The sequence below is a fragment of the Canis lupus genome, chromosome 11 (assembly GCF_048164855.1).
Source record: "Canis lupus baileyi chromosome 11, mCanLup2.hap1, whole genome shotgun sequence".
Taxonomy (NCBI): domain Eukaryota; kingdom Metazoa; phylum Chordata; class Mammalia; order Carnivora; family Canidae; genus Canis; species Canis lupus.
Genome location: NC_132848.1, coordinates 53,952,559 through 53,971,663, shown reverse-complemented (window position 1 = coordinate 53,971,663; position 19,105 = coordinate 53,952,559). Strand labels below are relative to the sequence as shown.

Genomic DNA, 19,105 nt, shown 5'->3' with positions numbered 1-19,105 from the left:
TGAAAGAGTTTAGCACAGATCCTTGCATATTATAAATGCTCAATAGATATTAGTCATTATTTTTATTACCATTATTATTATTATTATATTCATATGTAAGTAATTTTATCATTTACATGGGCACTTGCTGTCTATTCTTTCCACATATGTAAGCTTATTTTTCTCTAGACACCGTGGATTTAGTACCTGGTTGGCAACATCGTTCTTTCTACCCTTCTTATTGCCTTAAATACAGTAAACAATCATTTGATTGAAAGTTAATGTGTTGGTATATGACTCCACATTACAATGGATTCACTTGCCTTCCAGAAATGTCATTTGGGCACCTTTTTCTGTGTGATACTGGGATGGGCACTGGAGAAACATAGGTAAATAATGCAATATTAGAGGTGACTTTTTAATTCAAAATGTATCCAGATACCTAGTTTTCTTTCTTTCTTTTTTTTTTTTTTTTTTTTTTTAAGATTTCTTTATTTGAGACAGGGTAGGAGCAGAGGGAGCAGGAGAAAAAAGTCTCTAGCAGACTCCACACTGAGCACAGAGCCCCAGGGCTGGGACCTCATAACCCTGAGATCAAGACCTGAGGTGAAACCAAGAGTTGGAGGCTAAACTGACTGTGCATCTGAGGCACCCCCCAAAACCTATTATTAATACTAATATTTTATTAATACAAATAAAGCCAAGCTCTAGAGAAAGAGAAAAGGAAAAATAGCTCTGAATAATAATATACTTAAAGCATTATGCCAAATGAAGTATTTGCAAGTTAATTATCTAATCTAATGTAGTCACAGTTGAATAACATTGGAAGTAATTGGGGAAACAAAGCATTGATAAGGTGTTTGTTGCATGTGTGTGGTTCTTTGAATAGTAGCATCTAACAGGTTATTTTCTTTGAATTTTAAAATGGAATTAGAAAACAAAACATTATGGAGCAAAATTTTCAAGATGGAAACAATTTTTTTATGTATATTTATGGCATTTTAAATAATTGATCTAGAGGATCCCTGGGTGGCTCAGCGGTTTGGCGCCTGCCTTTGGCCCAGGGCGCGATCCTGGAGTCCCGGGATCGAGTCCCACGTCGGGCTCCTGGCATGGAGCCTGCTTCTCCCTCTGCCTGTGTCTCTGCCGGTCTCTCTCTTTCTCAATCTGTCTATCATAAGTAAATAAATAAATAAATCTTTAAAAATAAACAAATAAATAAATAAATAATGTAGAAAATCCTGTCATAGTCAAGTTTATAGTACTGAAGATATCCTAAAATTCAGCATATCCCTCATTTTTATTTTATTTATTAAATGGGAATTGGTAAGAGAGAGTCAATTTATTAGTTTTAGAATCAAAATAGTGGTCCTATTGGTTTCTCATTAGTTCAATAGGCTCCCAAACAGATTTTGTTGAAGTGGAGAAGGTGCACAATGCAAACCTAACAGATGAGAGTGGCCAGGATGAGGCTGATAAGGTAGGCTATAGTCAAATCATGAAGGGCTTTGAATAATGTGGTAAGGCTGGATTTGAGTAGTAGTAACATGATCAAATCTGTATTTAGAAATCACTTTTTAAAAATTTTAAAAAATTGTTTTTCTTTTAAATTTTTAATAATATTTTATTTTTATTTATCTTTTAGTTTTAGGCTTTTGTTTTGTTTTTTGTTTTTTAAGTGTAGGTAGTAGTTTAAAGAAGAGTCTTGCTGGAAGCAGCTAGCAATAAGACCATGACTATCAAACTAATTTCCTTCATAGAAAATGGTTATTCTTTTAAGTGTTTCTGAAATTTTATGGGACAGTCTTAGCATTCTAAAGAGTCTGTAGTTATACACATATTGTTTGTTGTCACTTAAAAATTTGGGGCAGAAAAAAATCATTACGGTGACCATTTCTGATTGACTATTTGTCAAGCCTGTAGGTGACCCCCTAGTATCTCATAAGATCTGGCAGTTTTCTGTCTCTCATTATTCCATTCTTCATTAGAAATCACTTTAAGGGCAGCCTGGTGGCTCAGCGGTTTGGCGCCACCTTCAGTCCAGGGCTTGATGCTGGAGACCTGGGTTAGTCCCACGTTGGGCTCCCTGCATGGAGCCTGCTTCTCCTTCTGCCTGTGTCTCTCTGCCCCCTCCCTCTCTGTGTGTCTCATGAATAAATAAATACAATCTAAAAAAAATTGTATTTATTTATTTTGGTTTAGAGAGAGAAAGCATGGAGGGAGGTCTAGAAGGAGAGAGAGAGAGAACCTCAAGCAAACTCCCTAAGTGTGGAACTCACAGGAGCAGGGGGATTTGTGGGATGCGGGAGAGGGAGGGAGCTCAATCCTATGACCCTGACATCATGACCTGAACGGAAACCAAGAGTCAGATGCTTAACTGAGCCACGCAGGCACCCCAGAAGTCATTTTTAACACTTTGGAAGATGAACTGGAGTGGGGGAGAAATTAGAGGTGAGAAGAACGATTTGGAAGTCCCAACAGGAAAAAAGAAAAGAAAGGAAATCCCAACAGGGACTAGAACTAAGGGTATGCAAGTTCTAATGGGGAAGGGAGGCCGGGAATTACAAGACCTCTTAGTTATCTTTGTAAGAGGAGGAAAAAAAGGGTTGAAATCTTGTGTATTTCTACCCTACAGGATCTTCACATATATTTAACTAGGGCTCTGCAGAATTGATAAGGTGTCAGTATAAAAAAGAAAAAAAAAATCAACAAATAAGGATGAAAAAGAATTTCATAAAATCGGCATACTGCCAGAGTAAGGAGTGGGAGATGTGGAGATAGAAGCAATACCTATGTGTTACATGTATTATATATATATTATTACATATATGTATCACATGTATTAATGTCATATGTACAGATATATTATTACAAATGAATATAGAACATTGAAAAGTTTTCCAGCCTCAAGTCATTTAAAAGACAGTGAAATAGCAATTTAAACAGAAGCAGGCTAGATTCAGGAAAGGGTAAGTGATAAGTTTCATTTAGCTAGTCAGTGGCAAAATATTGTATAATTAATTATTATTTACAAATAGATCAAAGGAGCATAGAACTAGGTCTTGTAAATAGTGGGTGAATAGTTGTGGTAGAGAAAAGGATAGAGAATGAATAAAGCAAAAATTTGGTCTCAGCCCTCATCATATTGATTTGTTTGGACATTTCTGTAAAAATATTAATGATAATAGTTATAAATATTTTAACTTACCATAAAGGTATACAGCATTGATTGATTGATATACTGAGCCACTGGCAAACTCTTCTCTTTCTGGTTTAACGGGTGCTTGTGAGAACATACATCTTTCCTCAAGCATTGATGGAAAAGAGCTGGAAAAAAATTGAACTCTTTTTTTCTTTGAAAGTATGGAGAAGGAAGGTTTAATTTGGGGAAAAGAATAAAGGAGCATTTTATTGTACTTTTTGTTAAGAGTAGCCAAATGCTGGAAAAGTATGATACCAAGGAAATGGAGGGTACATTAATACGTGCTCAGAAAAAGAGAATTGATGTTTTAATATCTTCTGGTGTACACCAAGATGATTGGCTATGAAGTGAGTTTTCACCTGATTTGAATTAGAACTAGATACCTTATTGGGCAGCACGGGTGGCTCAGCGGTTTGGCGCGGCCTTCAGCCCGGGGTGTGATCCTGGAGACCTGGATCGGGCTCCCTGCATGGAGCCTGCTTCTCCCTCTGCCTGTGTCTCTGCCTCTCTCTATCTTTCATGAATAAATAAATAAATAATCTTTAAAAAAATAACTAAATACCTTATTTTAATTGATCACATTTATCACACACTTATCACCCACAAGTAGCCCCCTTAAAATTATGAGGTAACATCTATAAAGAACATAGGTGTAGAGAACACATCTGGGCTCACCAGCATTAGAAATAATCTCTATGTCTTCCTTCTTTTGCAGCCCTTTACGTTGACATGCTCAGTGAGCTTCAGTGATTTGAACTCATCGTGTGCACACACCTCAAGTGTGATAAGCTGTGCAATGTACACAGACAACCTAAGGAAAAGAAATGGGTTGCCAAAAGGTTAGATGGGGTGGGAGGGGGAAGAGAACACAGCCAACTAAAAACAAGATAAGAAAAATATGAAAATCAGAGAGCTATGTAAAATAGTTCTTCATATACAGTACTGAAAATTTTCTGGCATGTACAATGCAGGAAAAACCAAATTAAACTGATTTGAGAAAGCGTTCAAAAATTCAGTTCAAGTTCTACTAGTGGCTCAAAATATGACCTTGTACATGCTTGTAATTCAGTTTTTTCATCTCCCAAAAGAGAACAAATGTTCTTGGAAGTAGAAAATAAGCCACATAAAACCATCAGGTATTAAGATGCATTTGGAAGATCTTTGGAGGTCAAGGGTTTTGAAATTCTACATGTAATACAAAATCCAAAGAGAAAAAAAATGAATTCTCTTCTGCTGGTCTAGTATAGTAATCGAAGTATTCATCTCTCAGCTAAATACCCAGATTATCTTTCTATAGCTATCTAAAGTTCATTATGTGAAGATACTTTCTCGGTAAAATTCCTTTTTGTTAACCATCCTGCAGTTTGGATTTCTGTATCCTCTGCAGTCTCAACACCAGAGCAACATCATTTCCAAATAGTCATAGACTGAGGAAAGCAATTAAGGTTAGTGGTAGATGAGGGAAGGGCAAGTGGTTTCATTTCCATATAGCTTGAGTATGATGCGATTTATCATATTTAGCACCATGAAGAGCACAGAGATTTTACTAAATTCAGGGAGATAAGGCAAAACCAAAAACTACAATAACCACAGAAACATAGCCTTAGATAGTCTGGGGAACTGTTAATGCCAGGCGAAGAACTTTAGAAAGGCAGTGGGCAGATCAGTTTCTCTAAGAAATAACCTTGGTTTTCTGGGTTTGTTTTGTGTGGAGTTTGCTTGTTTGTTTGTTTTTTAAGATTTTATTTATTTGAGAGACAGAGACAGAGATAATGACAGAGATAGCAAAAAAGAGCACAAGTTAGGAGGAGAGGGAGAAGCAGGCTCCCCACCGAGCAGGGAACCTAAATCAGGGCTCAGCCCAGGACCCTGAGATCATGACCTGAGTCAAAAGCAGATGCTTAACTGACTGAGCCGCCCAGGGGCCCCCGTGTGGAGTTTTTTTGTTTTCATTTTTTTGACATTGTGTCTGTTTCACATCACAAGAGAGCAGTGCTCATACTCAATAGCTTCAAATGCTGTTTTAAGTTTAAATAAAACGATTCTGAACATGTGCAAGAAAGAATGGAAAACGTTTTAGCCACAATTACACAGACATCATAATTTCTTCCATTAGTAGTATACTAGTTACAGGGTAGATTTATTTCTTATAATGAAGACCCAAATAAAAGCTTGTATATCTCTTACATAATAATATAGAAATAAATGGCCTAGGGCTTATAATAAATGGTTTCATTGTATCAAGACCCTTTATTTCGGGTCCTCCTTACATATCTGGCAATGTCAGATAACTTCTCTTCAGCTCCAGCTAAGCCATTTACATTCAACCAACCAGAGGGAAAAGATCATGGAAAAGGGAAAGGGGCAGTCATGGTGCTTCTTTTAAAAGAGGTTATGATTACTGGACTTCTATCTGTTGGCCAGGGCACAGACACAATCAATGCAAGGGAGACTAGAAATTGTCTTTCTAGCTGTCTGTGCAGCGTATGTCTCGTTCAAGTTCTATAGAAGTAAGGTAGAAGGGGTATGGGAGGGGCAACTTTCACTCTTGCCATAGTTCACCATAGTCTCTTCCAAGAGGTTCAAATCTCTTTTCCCTGCTCAACAAGCCACAACATGAGGAGCCACATCAAGACCTGATGGAGAGAACAGACCATTACTTACCTAGCTGTGCACTTTGAACTGGATGTAACTTGGGAATTGTCTCCCTTGTAGAGGGAGTGAATATCCCAAGGGAGACCGTTCTTCCTGATGTGGCTCATCATGCTTAGGATAGTTAAACATAAAGGAAATGTCCTTTTCTCTCTCCTACACTAATATAAAATGATGAAACAAGAATAGCATAAACAGAATTAAAATTCCTTTTTGGAAGAAAGCATGGGAAATTCAGAGCAGTCACTGAACTATCACAACCCCCAAATCCCACCGGGCAAGAGTGGTGAAAAATCTGTTTTGTCACTGAATTAAGTTCCTTGGTTAACCCAAGAGGCAGCTCATTATAATGCCTTCTGGATATTGTGATTATAGCTTGGTTTTGTCCTTTGTGAGATTTTCCTTGTCCTTATCTTTCACTATGAAGACATTGGAAAATATATATTTTTTAGAAGCTTGATAATTTAGTTCACATCATGATCATGGGTTTGAGGTAGAGTTTTGTTTTAAGGTTAGGAAAATGACAATCTTTTGTAGGTGGCTTCTTTAGAAATACCATCTCTTTAAGAATTTAGTAGGCTTCTAGTCAAATCTGTCTGCAAATAATCCTAAGTAAAAATCTCATCCAAAGATATTTTTTATACTTAAACACACTGGTCTTGAATTTACTGGCTCTTTTTTTTTTTCAAACTTAACCTTGAATGGACTAAGAGCTCTACATCTTAATCTGAGTTTTCTCGGAGCTTGCTTTCATTGTCTGGCTGAAAACTCTGTAGGAACTGCTTGGGGAAACTTAAGGCTACAATCTTATCTGCTATAAACTGCCTCTTCAGAGCAACATTATTAGTGGTAGAACTTTAAAAAAAAAAAAACCACACACACACACACACAAAAAAAAAAAAAAAACAAAAAGAAGCTAACAGACCTATATTCTGAGGTTTTCAAATCAATTCTATAGTTATAAGCTCTATGACTTGCAGGTCTATAATTGTGCAAGTCTGCTTTTCAAGGTATCTCAAGCAACAGAAACCTCTGTCTGTATGACAAAGGTCTGCTACTCTGCAGCCTGCCTTCCCTTGCTGACGTTTAGCAATCCAAAAAGAGAGCCACATGCTTTATATTGCTTCATAGTATTTTTTCCCTATAGCATTGCTCTTCTGGGTACCATCTGTATTATACACATTTGTAAATGTTAGCAATAAGGGTAATTAAAAATAGAGATATTTATATCTTTCTCAATAACTATCCAGACATCCAAACCAAATACAGAGAAAGGAGAAGGGGAAAAAGAAAGGAAAACAACAACAAGAGACATATGTTACATACAGAAGTCAACATTGTTTCTTATAAATGACTTCTAATAAGGACAAACCTCTGATAAAATTGATTAACTAAAACAGAGAAGAAAGACATGACCAAATATCAGGAGTTAATGTTTAGACCTAACAGGTGTTGCACGTATGAAGAGGTAATCAGAACATGTTATGAAAAATGTCATTCTGGTAAATTTCAGACTCAAATACAGTGGGCCAAATTCTTACAAAAATGAATAACACTTATACTAATTCAAAAAATGGAAAAACTCATAGACCGATGGCCATTGAAAATATTGAATTAGCCAAAAATGTTTGTGCACAGATAGGTTAAGCCAGAGGTGAATTCCACAGAGTTCTGTCAAAATATTTGAGAAAAAAAAAAAAAAAATCTGTGCAATCTCTCCTAGAGAAAAAGAGGAAACTACTCAACTCACATAATGAGGCTGGCATTACCTTGTACCAAACCAGACAAGAACATTTTGTGAATAAAAATGACATACCAATTTCACTTGTGAACATAGATGAAAATAGCTCTACAGATATAGCAAGATATGAGAAGTCTAATAATGTATGACCAAATTGAGTGTATTCCAGGAATGATAATTGGTTTAACCTTAGAAAATTAACTGTCATGATCCTGTATGATTTGTATAAACAAAAAATCAATATCAGGTGGAAAGAGAACAGTTTTACTCTACCAGACAGAATCATAGCCTCTCATCCAATTCTAAGACCTGAGCCAATTCCTAGGCCTGGAATGTTGTACACAAAGAGAAGGCTTGATCTTGTTGTCATAGGTATAACTCGTAATTTTCTTTCTATCCTTCCGCTAAGGAATCTGCAATTATTCATCACACTGCCTGTATCCAAAGAAGAAAGAAATAGGCTTTTCCAGGATGGATATCAATTCTGAACTGAGATAAAACTTAGAAAACTGAGATGCATTCATTTGGGGAATATAAATAATAGTGAAAGGGAATATAGGGGAAGGGAGAAGAAATGGGTAGGAAATATGAGAAAGGGAGACAGAACATGAGAGACTCCCAACTCTGCGAAACGAACTAGGGGTGGTGGAAGGGGAGGAGGGCGGGGGATGGGGGTGACTGGGTGGCGGGCACTTAGGGGGGCACTTGACGGGATGAGCACTGGGTGTTATTCTGTATGTTGGCAAATTGAACACCAATAAAAAATAAATTTATTTAAAAAAAAAAAAGAAAACTGAGATGTTTCTGTGGTCTACCCACAGAGAGGACACTTTTAGAAGTGAGATAAGCAAAATTTTGGCCTAAACTCATTACACAGTGGACTCTCTGAGTCTGCAAAAGCACCTAACAGTTATTTCCTCAATTCCTGCATACACTCAAAACATACTCCTCAATGCGGAGAATCCCCACATTGTCTCCCTCACTTGAGGAGTAAAGACTACTGTACTACAAAGGACAAGTAAAATTCTCTGGAAGAAATACATCATGTTCTTTCTTTTATAAGAAACTGAGACCGTGTTCCTTTATTTACCTATTACAAAATAATATGTGAAAAGATGCTTGTCTTTTTAAGAATTTAAGAAAATATCATTATATAGAGATTAAAAATACTTTTTATTGTAGTGCTTGATTTCCTTCTCATAGCACACCATATAGCTCCCCATAGGTAACCATTGACAATATTTAGAACTGGGAACAGTGGGATCCACTTAAAAAAATGATGTTAAAAAAACATAACATGAATACTATTCTCAACAAAATTTTAAGTGCACAGTACAGCATTAATTATGCATTGTCTGTCCTCCTGTGACTGACTTCACTTAGCATAATGTCCTCGTGGTTTCTCCATGTTGTGGCTTATGAAAGGATTTCTTTTCTTTTATGAGACAGAATAGTAATTCATTTTATGTAAGCATTTTTTTCTTTATCTGTTTATTCTTTGATGGACTTTTTGGTTGTTTCTATCTCTTTGCTACTGTGAATAATGGTGCAGTTAATATGCGAGTGCAAATGTCTCTTCAAGATCTTGATTTTAGTTCGTTTGGATAAATGCCAACAAATGCAATTGCTGGATCATGTGGTAGTTTGTTCTGAATTCTTTTGAGGAACTTCCAGACTATTTTCCATAGTAGCTACAACTATTTTAAATTCCCACCAACAGTACTTAAGAGTACTGATTTCTCCACATCCTTGCTAACGTTTGTTATTTTCTGGGGTTTTGTTGTTTTGTTTTGGTTTTTGGTAATATCTCATCGAGATAGTACCTCTTTGTAGCTTTGATTTGCACTTCCCCGATGATTAGTGATACTCATCATCTTTTTCACATACCTGATGGGCTTCTGTTTGTGTTCTTTAGGGAAATGTCTATTCAAGTCCTTTGCCATTTTTAAATCAAGAAATTTGTTATTTTGCTATTGAGTTGGGAGTTCCTTATATATTTCAAATACTAACCCATTATCAGGCATTTTCTCCCATTCCATAGGTTGCCATTCACTCTATTGATTATTTCCTTTGCTATGAAAAATCTTTTTAGTTTGATATAGTCCCACTTGTCCTCTTTTTACTTCTACCTTTACTGCTTTTGGTGTCCTATCTTGGAAATCTTGCCAAACCAGTGTTACGAAGCTTTTCTTCTATGTTATCTTGTAGGAGTTTTATAGTTTCAGTCTTATGCTAACTCTTTCATCTACGTTGGGTTGATTTTTGGTTGATTTTTATGTTGTAAGAATAGGCCCTAATTTTTTTCTTCTGTGTGCATACTCAATTTTTCCAGCTCCGTTTATTGAAGAAACTCTTCTTTCCCCATTGTGCTGTCTTGTCAAAGAGCATTTGGCTATATATATGAGTGAGTTTGTTTCTGGGATCTCTATTTTTTCCCATTGGTTTATGTGTCATTTTAGACCAGTACCATAACTGTTTTGATTACTATAATTTTATATATGTTTTTCAGTCAAGAGTAGAAGGCTTCAAACTTTGTTTTTTATTTTTTTCCAAGATTGTTTTGGCTATTCAAGGTCATTTGTGTTTCTATTTGAATTTTAGGATCATTGTTTTCTATTTCTGCAAAAATTGCCAGTGGGATTTGATAGACCTTCTACTGAACCCGTAGATCAGTTTGAGTAGTATGGACATTTTTAACAATACTGTGTCTTCCAATCCATGGACACAGGGTGTATATCAATTTATTTGTGTCTTCTTTAATTTCTTTCAGCAACATTGTGTAGTTTTCAGTGTACGAATCTCTCGTCTCCTTCATTAAGTTTACTCCTAAATATTTTATTATTTTGATGCTATTGTAAATGAGATTGCTTTGTCAATTACCTTTTTAGACTGTTCCTTGTTAGTGGTTTCAAGTTTGTTGATTTAGGAACACTTGAGCAGCACCAACCTGCCCAGCTTTCTTTTGTCCTCAGTGGCCTCCAGGCATCTAAGGTATAAGGTCTTCGTAGTACTCTGAGACACTCATGACAGAAACCAGTCCCGAGGCAAACCCCTTGAAAAGACAGAATGTTGGACCCATGCTCCAACTCCTTCCTTCCTCAGGGAGAAGCAAATGTTTTCTTCTTTTCATTCCATGCTGAGCAAGGGGCTGGGGGGAGACTATAGTTAGTGAATGAGTGCTGTCTCATTCCATTGCCCCAACTTGGCACCCTTTCCTGCCAGTGCTTGGATTCAGGCAACACAGAAGCCAGCTCCTTGGGCAGACCCCTCGTTGCCCCCACACAGGTCAAAATATTGGGTGCATGTTTTAGTCTTCTCTTTCCATCTCCAGGGAGGAGCCAGGTACTGGAGATTTTCTTGCAGGTCACCATGCTTTGATGTCTCTGGTTTCATGTTCACTTGGGGCACTGGAGCTTCTTAATCTGTTTTCTGGATTTCTCACAAAGGGAATTAGTCCATGTATTGTTAAGTCTGTGTTTCTGTGGGAAGAAGGAAGGTCTGGGGCTTTCTTTTTCATCATCTTGCTAACATCATCCCCTGAAAGTAACCTATCACAATAACCTCTTTTTACATCAGAACTATTTATATCCCAGGACGAATTTTAATAAAAAATGGTGCAGATGGCAGTGATTCCTCAAACATCTTCATCGAGAATATGACTATTTGTCCAATATAGAAGAATCACAATAGGTTATCATAAATTCAATTTAAAAGTGTCACCAATCAAAGCTGCTTTTTTTCATCTGGCAAATGCACTTTTCCTCTATACCAATTAGAAAAAACCTACCTGAAACAGTCTGCTTTTAACTGGCAAAAACAGTGGTTTATCTTCATTGTTTTACCTCGGAACTGTGCCAACTCTCCCACTCTGTGTGATAGTCCATTTCAAAAGGATTTTTGTTACCACCCAGAAAGACATTACTCTTACCACTATATTGGTGATATGCTGATTAGATCTGAAAGAGCTAGTAATAAACACCTTAGATGCCTTTATAATACATGTGATGACAAAGAGAGACAGATGAAAGTCAGGAAAATTCAAGGATCTCCTACTTTACCAACATTTGTATGTATCCAGTGGTAGAGGGGAGGGGTCAGCAAACATTTTAGGCTTTGTGGTTCTTCTGGTCTGTGTCACAACTACTCAGCTCTGCCATCGTATTATACAGGAAGCCATAGACAATAGGTAAATGAATGACTGAGGTTGTGTTTTAATAAATATTTATCAAAATAGGTGTCAAACTGGATTTGTCCTTATTTTTCTGACCCCTAGTCCATAACATGCCAAGATAACTCTGCAAAGTAAAGACCTCTCATTGTACCTTGCACTTATCTTTTTCCTTATTTGTCCTTGGTATAATTGATCTTTCAGAGCACCCACAACAAGTATATTTCTCAAATTTTCTTTCTTCACTATCAAAAGATTTTCTTTGCTGGGATCCCTGGGTGGTGCAGTGGTTTGGCCCCTGCCTTTGGCCCAGGGCGCGATCCTGGAGACCCAGGATCAAATCCCACGTCGGGCTCCTGGTGCATGGAGCCTGCTTCTCCCTCTGCCTGTGTCTCTGCCCCCTCTCTCTCTCTGTGTGACTATCATAAATAAATTTAAAAAAAAAAAGATTTTATTTGCTGATTTAAGTTTCTCTAATAAAGGGGTTTCTTCTTAATACACTTAATACACAGTTTTAATTCCTCTTTTGTGCTTTTGGCTTTCCTACATTATTTTCTTAATGCAAAATTTTGTGTCTTATTTACTAGACTGATTTCTTTCCCTATATTTCATTGAGAACACAAAGTATATGCAGTTTAAAATTGTCTTTTGTTTCTTGTAGATCATGCTCTCCTGCATGCTTATCCTATACAATTGGTCTTGGTTTTTTTTTTTTTTTTTTTCATTTAAAATATTTTACATTTTCTATATTGTTGCTGTTTTTCTTTTCCTCTTTATTCCTTATTGAAGAACAAAAATATTTATTTACAGTTTCTATTTGAAACTTTAAGGAGAATGTCTTCTCTCTGATTTTTATAATTAGTCCTACCAGACTATATCATTTTTAGATCCTAAATTCAAGGACAAGTTTATGTGTACAGAGTCTTATCACAGTTGCATTGTCCAGAAAGCATTTACCTAAGGGAGCTTTGCTGAAATGTGATGAGATGTTCACTTCTTTCCATTTCCTGGTTCTCAGAGTATCATGAGAGAAATTTATTCCTGGATAGTTTAAAACAGTTTGAAATTCCTATTTTTCAAAAGTAGTTTATAAACCCTGTAAGTTTATAATACAATTCCCCATATACTCTTCATGAATCAGCCACAAAATCCCAGCAGACCATAGTCAGATGCCACTTGTAGAAGTGGATGACTCCAGAATAGATATAAAAAATAAGTTATTGAGGTGACAGAGATAGGTGAGCTCTGGCTGTGTCAGTAGGCAGCTTGTGTGAAATCCTGGATTACTGCTAGATTTTCTTTTCATCCTCATAGGCTCCAAGGCTCTGATGTAGTTATTAATCATATTTGTGTGTGGAAACCATCTACTATGTTCCTTCAGTCTGATGGTGTTTCTGTTTCATAAGCATGAGTCTCCTGGGGACCCCTTTTGGATTTCAGTTATCTGCATTGTAATTAGGAGGTCATTTCTATATGAACAATGTTGTGCATGTAGTAGATACTCAAGAAGTATTAATTGCTTGCTATTGACACGTGACTTTGGACATTCTTAGTCGCCAACACTATTTGAATTTTCCAGTTATTTTCTGTGATCTTTCCATGGGACATCCCCCAACTTAAATGCGTGAGTCACAAATTTTTACATATGAAGCAGATTAATTTCAGTTTCCTGGTCTCCACCTTTAGAATGCCTGATTTGGTAGAAACCAGATGGAACCTAGAAACCAGTATTTATAGCAAGACTTCAAAATGATCCTGATACGGGAGGACAGGGAAAAACTCTCTTAATTTCATAGTATTTTAAAGCTTCTGAGTGTTTCATATCACACAGAAAAACATGTGCCTTATTGAATATATTTTCCAGGTTTCTTCAAGATCTTGGGTTGTCTTGTAGCACAGCTTGAGTATGGACTGGTATGAGAACCTCCTACCTTGCAGCCAAAAAGTGAGTTCTGCTGGTCATTTTAGCTGCAGGCTGGGCTGTCAAAAGATCAGAAGTGGTAACTATTATTCTCCTGATCTGAAATGGTCTTTATCTGCAGCTGAGTAGCTCTTAGGAAGAAGTAGAATTGTCACCATATTTTTTTTTTTTTTTGAAAATAGCAAAAAGAAAATGTTCCCTATTTGATTTTTAGTGCTGAACTTCCCTGGATCCTTAGAATCAAGAGCAGGTGTGCGAGCACTGGGTGGTACTTCCCTTCACAAAGTGTGGTTTGACATGCAGAGAAAGGATAGATAATGATAAGCAATGATCCCTGAACGGAATCTCATTTTACTGCCATATACTAACTAGTACAATGTGCTGGTCTCGTAAATTAGGTTAAGTCCCTTTTTGTATTTATTAATATCTTCAATTCATAGCCATTCAGCATACCAAGTTTTACACATATGTTGCTTCCTGTGTTAAATGGCATTTTATTCATTTTCCCCCTTAAACTACTTTATATGAGACAAGGCTTCAGAGTTAATATTCTGGAAATTAATTCCTGGCTTAAGTAATATTCAATAAATTTTGTTTAGCTTCTAAGCAGAGCACCTGTCCACCATTTTCTGGAGTTTTAGAGCATCAAGACTACTTTCTGTAGATTCTATTTGTTAAAATGGGACTAGTAAGATAAATTTGTCTCTGAAGGATGAGATTAAGTCTCATATTTTCAAGTCTCAGCCCACAGAATCTTAGGCATTGCTTTGGAAAAAAAAATGCTTAACTAGGAATGGTTACTTAATTCCTAATTATATTGCTTCAAATAGTCACTATAATTTGGACTACACTTTATTAATTTAGCCAACAGTCATAGCTCTTATTACATTTATCACATTCTACCTTGTATCACAGTTACTTCTGTCCCCAGCTTTTTCTTCCCTAGTAAATATTGAGGTCATGTATTCTCTTGATATTTTTTACATTTTCCCTGCACTTATATGGTCTTTTTCATATGATAGATTTTCAAAATGTATTAAATGATTTGACTGTATTTATTTCTGTTTGATTTTATTTTTATAATGATAATTCATATTTAAAAATTTTTTTATACAAACTTCCATTATCATCATTACAAATTCTCTCTCAAAGGAAGATTGACTGATATTTTGATTTACCAGATGCATCTTATAGAGGGAGCTAAGCCTACCACATTTAATTATGAATATCTAAAGAACTAGATCCTTGTAACCAGATTTCCAATTAAAGCCAAAATATACCTGACATATATGAAAATATTTATGAGAAGTGAAGCCAGTTGATTTCACTTTATTGGCAAATAAAATTCTAATTGATGAAATAATCAAGAATTAGAAGTCAGTGATATATTTTTAAAATCTATTTTACAGTTTACATCTCACATGGCATATCTATTCAATATGCCATTGTTTATTTGAAAACAACACTGGAGATAAAGTTTATTATCCATTTATATGGGGGGTTATAAAACAGAACAATATATCATCATCCATAAACATTTATTAGAAGCTTGATACAGACACAACAATGCACAGTACTATAATACAAGGAAGTGTCCATCCATCAGCTAGAGTCCCGTAGCATTGACCAAGAAAAGAGTGATCTCAAAATACTGTGTGCATATCCAGTCTGGCTTTGGTTAGCCTGGTAAACCTCATTTTGGGGTTTTTCTTAATGCCTTTCAGACTTTCCCTTGGTAAGCCATCTTGCTCTCATTGTTCTCTGTATGCACAGTGGTTCTGCCCTGTTGGTTTGTAATTGTGCAGTGGCAGGCACTTAATAAAGTGTCCCTCCTGCTAACTTTGTGCCTATTAGCAGCAGTTGTTTAGGTATTCGGTTATCATCCATCCCCCACCTATCATCCTACCCAAAAGAGTTATGCTTCAATGTGTATTGCTTCAGCGTGGATAGACCGGCTGTCCTCTAGGATCTCATTGTTGGTAATCCTGCCTCATGATTTACTTAGCTAGATAGAACTTGGTAATGAAGCCTCTCTGGAAACCGTTCATAGAGTCCTGAGCCACATGAGCCCTTGCCATTCTGTACACAATGACACATCTATAGGCTCAGTTTCTTTCAGAGTTCAAGAGAACTGAGCTACCCACTTCTCTTCCAGCTGAAGGCACCATGATGTATCTCGCTCCTTTGCTCAAATAATTCCTATGCATTTACTAAACAATAGTTGGGGTCAGACACAGTCTATATGCTTGGGATACTCACTTAAATGTAATTAAACTCTGTGCCCAAGGACTATATCATCTTGTAATTAGGCTAAAATGTGCTAAATGCTATAATAGAGGTTTGTGAAATATATTTTGGAAGTATATAGGAAGAAGGAACTCTGTCCTCTCATAAAATAGGAGGAAGAGTGAAGCAAAGATGAAACAAGCATTTAGGAGGTAGACCTTATAAACCCTGTTGGCAAACACCCATTTCCACCAAAAATACAAAGGCAACTCTACGACAGGATATGTGTACCTGGTGAAAAGTCATCATAGAAGATGAATAAGGAAGCAAGCATTAGCTCTTCCAGACAGTGATTTATCTCAGTCTATCTGTAACAGAAGACCCCAGTCCCATAAATTTACCCATGAATAAAAATGTCCAAAGAGCGCAAGTAATTTCCCTAGTGTACACTACTATTAGTAACATCTTTGGGTCTAGAATGCAGATTTTTCTGACGGAAGTGTGGTTATAAAAAAAGAAGGGGACATACCTAGGGTTAGAATGATTTCAACAGTAGTAAGCCCTCCTCTCAGCCTCTGCAGAGACCTTTTTTTATACATAATAAATAGGAACTGGGATTTGGAAGTAGGTGTTTTCTTACATATCAACCCTGGGAATACTAAGTATTTGTGATGGCTAGGTCTTCCAAATTATCATTAAATTGAGAAAAGTAAGGACATTAATTTCTAGTCATAAAAACCATTATACATATCAAGTTAATGCTGATCTCAAAATTTGAATAATGCCTATGAGTTTTTCTTTTTCTTTATATAAACCAAGGGAACAGATGAAAATATCATGTCAGTTGAGAATGGTTTCAGACTTAAGTTATTAAACTTCTCTGTGGTTCCTGACATTGTTGATCACAGTCTTCCATGTTCAAAATTATTATTTATATTTACATTTTAGAATATGGTTCTACTCCTGTAGAACCTCCTGTCCTGGTTTTCTTTGACCTTCTGTTTGTGCCTTCACATCATTCCCTTTCTCTTCTCTTTCCTTAAATCTTGGTGTTCGTTAGGTCTACATCCTTAGCTCCCCCACCATTTTTTTCCCACTGTTGAGGCGGAGGTGGTCTTACCTAATGCATGGCTTGTCAATGAGTTATTTTTAATTGGACCACTTTGCTAACCTAGAAAGTATCCAACTGCTTTTTCTGCTTGAATGCCCAGATGGGTCTTAATTCAAACATGTTTTTAAAACTTCCAGTATAGTTAACATACGGTGTTAAATTACTTTCAGGTGTACACTATAGTGATTGAATAATTCTACAGATATCTCAGTCCTCATCAAGAGAACTATACTCTTAATCCAAACATATTTAAAACTTGATGTTATCTTCCTCAGACCTGCTCCTCCTCCTTTGTTCCCTATCTTTGGAAATACCAACACCAACTGGTCCCACTGTCCACGTCTGAAACCTGAGAATCATCTTGGAAACCTCCCATTTGCTCACCCCCTAGTGACCACGTGCTCCAGGTTCTACCTTTGTTTGTTTTCTCTACTTTGTACACCTATTGCCGCTTCTGTTATTCATGCTCTTCATATCTTCTTGCTTGGAACACTGTAGCTGCTATATAATTAGTCTTCTCTTTGCCTATCTCTTGCCTCTCCATCCCCCTACTAAGGATCTGCAGAGACCTTTCTAATACATAAATATGTGATTATGATTCTTCAGTACCCCCTCATTGCTATAAGCCTAAAATCAAATACCTACACATAGTTACAGGGCCTTCAAAGTTTACCTCTATCCTAATCTTGCACCTTCTCATGTGCATCCTCTCACATCTTATATATATCAGCTGCTTTAATATCCGCAAACATTCTGGCTACCACCCTTTTTACTTGGTATCCCTTCCAGCTATCCTTCTTTCTACCTGTGATGCCATTCACCTCCTTCCTCAACTAATAACTTCCACTGATCTTTCAAATCCGGGACCAAACACCATCTTCCTGGGGAAATCTTTCATGATTTAGGGGCTCTGCTCCTGCTTCCTAGCAGCATCTGCTGCTTTTGCTCCCTCCATACAATTTGTTATCAGACTATAAGCTCCCTGAGGTCAGGAATTGGTCTTACTCGATTTTGTATGCTTAGCTCACAGGATAGAGTCTAGAAGATAGGCTAATGAAGATCTCATTTAAGCAAGCATGGTGAGAGAAGCAGAAAAAGAATTGTAAAAAATGAATTTCTTTAAAGATACCTCTCTGACATTCAGGTAGAAATACAAACGTGAGATTGACACTAAGTGTGAAAACTTGGAAGGTGATACAATTTGGACTGTTGTTGATTATAGAGAGGGTGTGTGTGAAGGGAGGTGATGAAGAAAGCTAGCCCTGCAGATACACTGTGACTCTCAGTAATTAGTCCCTTGAGAGATAAAATATTTATCTTAATTTAAATGAACAGGAATTTTTGTTTATAGCTGCTCAATAGCATTTTTAGTATCAGAACCTGTGCTCTTCCCTAAGGACACAGAGATGGATGAGTAAAATGGTTGCTTATCAACTAGCAGAAAGCAAGACACCTGCATGCTGCAGAGCAACGTGGGTAAGTTGAGTGTATATTTAAGAGTGACATAGAAACACAACAATGAGGCAATGCTTGTTTGCAGGGGAAAGAAGATGGTTGGAAAAATATTGTTAAGGAAAACCTCAGGGAGGAGAGGTGATACCTCCAATGACTTCAAGTGTAATGAGAGATTTATCTGCTGAAGAAGGGAAAAAAGAAAAAGAACTGCAAGAGGGAAGACACTAAACCGTATAGCCATAGGGCATATAGAGAAAAATAACCACTTCAGTAGTATTAGAACATAACTTCTTATAATCGGCATGGCTGCTTTTTCCTTTGCACAGTCTCTAGAGTGTTAGTAGGGGCCACATTTGGGACAATTGGCATGCCATGGTGAGACGTTTGGATTTATAATAGGTAGCTGTGAGAGGGTTTTACTGGGGGGAAGTGGCAAAGTCATATTTGCAATGTAGAATGGATCACTCTGGATAGAGTGAAACAGATGTACTGGAAATGAGGAAAAAGCAGAATGTTACAGGGAGAAAGAAACCCATTAAAAGACAAAAATTGAATATGAATAAGAGGAGTGGAAAAGCCACTTCCGCAAAACATTTAGGAAGTAAACCCAGCAAAAATCAGCAACTGGAATTTCTACTTTGAATGTATTT

The 19,105-nt window shown here is 36.7% G+C and overlaps 1 long non-coding RNA gene across 3 annotated transcripts in view; it reads left to right on the top strand.

The window, feature by feature from the left end:
• LOC140600217 (uncharacterized) overlaps positions 1-19,105 on the top strand; it is a 176,127-nt gene that overhangs the window by 53,744 nt on the left and 103,278 nt on the right. Inside the window, exon 1 of one of the 3 annotated variants that reach the window (XR_012003432.1) lies at positions 13,564-13,687. The exons of the other annotated variants lie outside the window; for them this stretch is intronic. This is a non-coding gene — a long non-coding RNA (uncharacterized lncRNA). Of the gene's footprint in view, positions 1-13,563; positions 13,688-19,105 lie in introns of those variants that run through there. 3 annotated transcript variants of the gene reach the window in all.